Source organism: Rutilus rutilus (assembly GCF_951802725.1).
Source record: "Rutilus rutilus genome assembly, chromosome: 8".
Classification (NCBI taxonomy): domain Eukaryota; kingdom Metazoa; phylum Chordata; class Actinopteri; order Cypriniformes; family Leuciscidae; genus Rutilus; species Rutilus rutilus.
The window spans coordinates 47,221,326-47,226,325 of NC_140222.1; positions in this window are offsets into that span (position 1 = coordinate 47,221,326).

Sequence of the window (5,000 nt, forward strand, 5' to 3'; positions counted from 1 at the left end):
GAATGAAAGAAAGATTGATTAGTTAGAAAGAAAGAAAGAAAGAATGATAAGATAGAAAGAATGAAAGAAAGATTGATTAGTTAGAAAGAAAGAAAAAAAGAAAAAGATTAATTAGTTAGAAAGAAAGACAGAAAGAAAGAGAAAGAAAGAAAGAAAGATTAGTTAGAAAGAAAGAAAGAAAGAAAGAAAGAAAGAAAGATTGATTAGTTAGAAAGAAAGAAAGAATGAAAGAAAGAAAGAAAGAAAGAAAGATTGATTAGTTAGAAAGAAAGAAAGAATGATAAGATAGAAAGAATGAAAGAAAGATTGATTAGTTAGAAAGAAAGAAAGAAAGAAAGAATGATAAGATAGAAAGAATGAAAGAAAGATTGATTAGTTAGAAAGAAAGAAAAAAAGAAAAAGATTAATTAGTTAGAAAGAAAGACAGAAAGAAAGAGAAAGAAAGAAAGAAAGAAAGAAAGAAAGAAAGATTAGTTAGAAAGAAAGAATGAAAGAAAGAAAGAAAGAAAGAAAGATTGATTAGTTAGAAAGAAAGAAAGAATGATAAGATAGAAAGAATGAAAGAAAGATTGATTAGTTAGAAAGAAAGAAAGAAAGAAAGAAAGAAAGAAAGAAAGAAAGATTGATTAGTTAGAAAGAAAGAAAGAAAGAAAGAAAGAAAGAAAGAAAGAAAGAAAGAAAAATATTAATTAGTTAGAAAGAAAGAAAGAAAGAAAGAAAGAAAGAAAGAAAAATATTAATTAGTTAGAAAGAAAGAAAGAAAGAAAGAAAGAAAGAAAGAAAGAAAGAAAGAAAGAAAGAGAAAGAAAGATTGATAAGAAAGAAAGAATGAAAGAAAGATTGATTAGTTAGAAAAAAGAAAGGATTAGTTAGAAAGAAAGAAAGAAAGATTAGAAAGAAAGAAAGAAAGAAAGAAAGAAAGAAAGAAAGAAAGAAAGAAAGAAAGAAAGAGATTAATTAGTTACAAAAGAAAGAAAGACAGAAAGAAAGAGAAAGAAAGATTGATTAGTTAGAAAGAAAGAAAGAAAGAGAAAGAAAGATTGATAAGAAAGAAAGAATGAAAGAAAGATTGATTAGTTAGAAAGAAAGAAAGAAAGAAAGAAAGATAAGATAGAAAGAAAGAAAGAAAGATTGATTAGTTAGAAAGAAAGAAAGAAAGAAAGAATGAAAGAAAGAAAGAAAGAAAGAAAGATTGATTAGTTAGAAAGAAAGAAAGAATGATAAGATAGAAAGAATGAAAGAAAGATTGATTAGTTAGAAAGAAAGAAAGAAAGAATGATAAGATAGAAAGAATGAAAGAAAGATTGATTAGTTAGAAAGAAAGAAAAAAAGAAAAAGATTAATTAGTTAGAAAGAAAGACAGAAAGAAAGAGAAAGAAAGAAAGAAAGAAAGAAAGAAAGAAAGAAAGAAAGATTAGTTAGAAAGAAAGAAAGAAAGAAAGAAAGATTGATTAGTTAGAAAGAAAGAAAGAAAGAAAGAAAGAAAGAAAGAAAGAAAGAAAGAAAGAAAGAAAGAAAGAAAGAAAAATATTAATTAGTTAGAAAGAAAGAAAGAAAGAAAGAAAAATATTAATTAGAAAGAAAGAAAGAAAGAAAGAAAGAAAGAAAGAAAGAAAGAAAGAAAAATATTAATTAGTTAGAAAGAAAGAAAGAAAGAAAGAAAGAAAGAAAGAAAGAGAAAGAAAGATTGATAAGAAAGAAAGAATGAAAGAAAGATTGATTAGTTAGAAAAAAGAAAGGATTAGTTAGAAAGAAAGAAAGAAAGATTAGAAAGAAAGAAAGAAAGAAAGAAAGAAAGAAAGAAAGAAAGAAAGAAAGAAAGAAAGAAAGAAAGAAAGAGATTAATTAGTTACAAAAGAAAGAAAGACAGAAAGAAAGAGAAAGAAAGAAAGATTGATTAGTTAGAAAGAAAGAAAGAAAGAGAAAGAAAGATTGATAAGAAAGAAAGAATGAAAGAAAGATTGATTAGTTAGAAAGAAAGAAAGAAAGAAAGAAAGAAAGAAAGAAAGAAAGAAAGAAAGATAAGATAGAAAGAAAGAAAGAAAGATTGATTAGTTAGAAAGAAAGAAAGAAAGAAAGAAAGAATGAAAGAAAGAAAGAAAGAAAGAAAGAAAGATTGATTAGTTAGAAAGAAAGAAAGAATGATAAGATAGAAAGAATGAAAGAAAGATTGATTAGTTAGAAAGAAAGAAAGAAAGAATGATAAGATAGAAAGAATGAAAGAAAGATTGATTAGTTAGAAAGAAAGAAAAAAAGAAAAAGATTAATTAGTTAGAAAGAAAGACAGAAAGAAAGAGAAAGAAAGAAAGAAAGAAAGATTAGTTAGAAAGAAAGAAAGAAAGAAAGAAAGAAAGAAAGAAAGAAAGAAAGAAAGAAAGATTGATTAGTTAGAAAGAAAGAAAGAAAGAAAGAAAGAAAGAAAGAAAGAAAGAAAGAAAGAAAGAAAAATATTAATTAGTTAGAAAGAAAGAAAGAAAGAAAGAAAGAAAGAAAGAAAGAAAGAAAGAAAAATATTAATTAGTTAGAAAGAAAGAAAGAAAGAAAGAAAGAGAAAGAAAGATTGATAAGAAAGAAAGAATGAAAGAAAGATTGATTAGTTAGAAAAAAGAAAGGATTAGTTAGAAAGAAAGAAAGAAAGATTAGAAAGAAAGAAAGAAAGAAAGAAAGAAAGAAAGAAAGAAAGAAAGAAAGAAAGAGATTAATTAGTTACAAAAGAAAGAAAGACAGAAAGAAAGAGAAAGAAAGATTGATTAGTTAGAAAGAAAGAAAGAAAGAGAAAGAAAGATTGATAAGAAAGAAAGAATGAAAGAAAGATTGATTAGTTAGAAAGAAAGAAAGAAAGAAAGAAAGAAAGAAAGAAAGAAAGAAAGAAAGATAAGATAGAAAGAAAGAAAGAAAGAAAGAAAGAAAGAAAGATTGATTAGTTAGAAAGAAAGAAAGAAAGAAAGAATGAAAGAAAGAAAGAAAGAAAGAAAGATTGATTAGTTAGAAAGAAAGAAAGAATGATAAGATAGAAAGAATGAAAGAAAGATTGATTAGTTAGAAAGAAAGAAAGAAAGAATGATAAGATAGAAAGAATGAAAGAAAGATTGATTAGTTAGAAAGAAAGAAAGAAAGAATGATAAGATAGAAAGAATGAAAGAAAGATTGATTAGTTAGAAAGAAAGAAAAAAAGAAAAAGATTAATTAGTTAGAAAGAAAGACAGAAAGAAAGAGAAAGAAAGTAAGAAAGAAAGAAAGAAAGAAAGAAAGAAAGAAAGAAAGATTAGTTAGAAAGAAAGAAAGAAAGAAAGAAAGAAAGAAAGAAAGAAAGAAAGAAAGAAAGAAAGATTGATTAGTTAGAAAGAAAGAAAGAAAGAAAGAAAGAAAGAGATTAATTAGTTACAAAAGAAAGAAAGACAGAAAGAAAGAGAAAGAAAGATTGATTAGTTAGAAAGAAAGAAAGAAAGAGAAAGAAAGATTGATAAGAAAGAAAGAATGAAAGAAAGATTGATTAGTTAGAAAGAAAGAAAGAAAGAAAGAAAGAAAGAAAGAAAGAAAGAAAGAAAGAAAGAAAGAAAGAAAGAAAGAAAGAAAGAAAGATTGATTAGTTAGAAAGAAAGAAAGAAAGAAAGAATGAAAGAAAGAAAGAAAGAAAGAAAGATTGATTAGTTAGAAAGAAAGAAAGATTGATTAGTTAGAAAGAAAGAAAGAAAGAAAGAATGAAAGAAAGAAAGAAAGAAAGAAAGAAAGATTGATTAGTTAGAAAGAAAGAAAGAATGATAAGATAGAAAGAATGAAAGAAAGATTGATTAGTTAGAAAGAAAGAAAGAAAGAATGATAAGATAGAAAGAATGAAAGAAAGATTGATTAGTTAGAAAGAAAGAAAAAAAGAAAAAGATTAATTAGTTAGAAAGAAAGACAGAAAGAAAGAGAAAGAAAGAAAGAAAGAAAGAAAGAAAGAAAGAAAGAAAGAAAGATTAGTTAGAAAGAAAGAAAGAAAGAAAGAAAGAAAGAAAGAAAGAAAGAAAGAAAGAAAGATTGATTAGTTAGAAAGAAAGAAAGAATGAAAGAAAGAAAGAAAGAAAGAAAGATTGATTAGTTAGAAAGAAAGAAAGAATGATAAGATAGAAAGAATGAAAGAAAGATTGATTAGTTAGAAAGAAAGAAAGAAAGAATGATAAGATAGAAAGAATGAAAGAAAGATTGATTAGTTAGAAAGAAAGAAAAAAAGAAAAAGATTAATTAGTTAGAAAGAAAGACAGAAAGAAAGAGAAAGAAAGAAAGAAAGAAAGAAAGAAAGATTAGTTAGAAAGAAAGAAAGAAAGAAAGAAAGAAAGAAAGAAAGAAAGAAAGATTGATTAGTTAGAAAGAAAGAAAGAAAGAAAGAAAGAAAGAAAGAAAGAAAGAAAGAAAGAAAGAAAGAAAAATATTAATTAGAAAGAAAGAAAGAAAGAAAGAAAGAAAGAAAGAAAGAAAGAAAGAAAGAAAGAAAAATATTAATTAGTTAGAAAGAAAGAAAGAAAGAAAGAAAGAAAGAAAGAAAGAAAGAGAAAGAAAGATTGATAAGAAAGAAAGAATGAAAGAAAGATTGATTAGTTAGAAAAAAGAAAGGATTAGTTAGAAAGAAAGAAAGAAAGATTAGAAAGAAAGAAAGAAAGAAAGAAAGAAAGAAAGAAAGAAAGAAAGAAAGAAAGAAAGAAAGAAAGAAAGAAAGAGATTAATTAGTTACAAAAGAAAGAAAGACAGAAAGAAAGAGAAAGAAAGAAAGATTGATTAGTTAGAAAGAAAGAAAGAAAGAGAAAGAAAGATTGATAAGAAAGAAAGAATGAAAGAAAGATTGATTAGTTAGAAAGAAAGAAAGAAAGAAAGAAAGAAAGAAAGAAAGAAAGAAAGATAAGATAGAAAGAAAGAAAGAAAGATTGATTAGTTAGAAAGAAAGAAAGAAAGAAAGAATGAAAGAAAGAAAGAAAGAAAGAAAGATTGATTAGTTAGAAAGAAAGAAAGAATGATAAGATAGA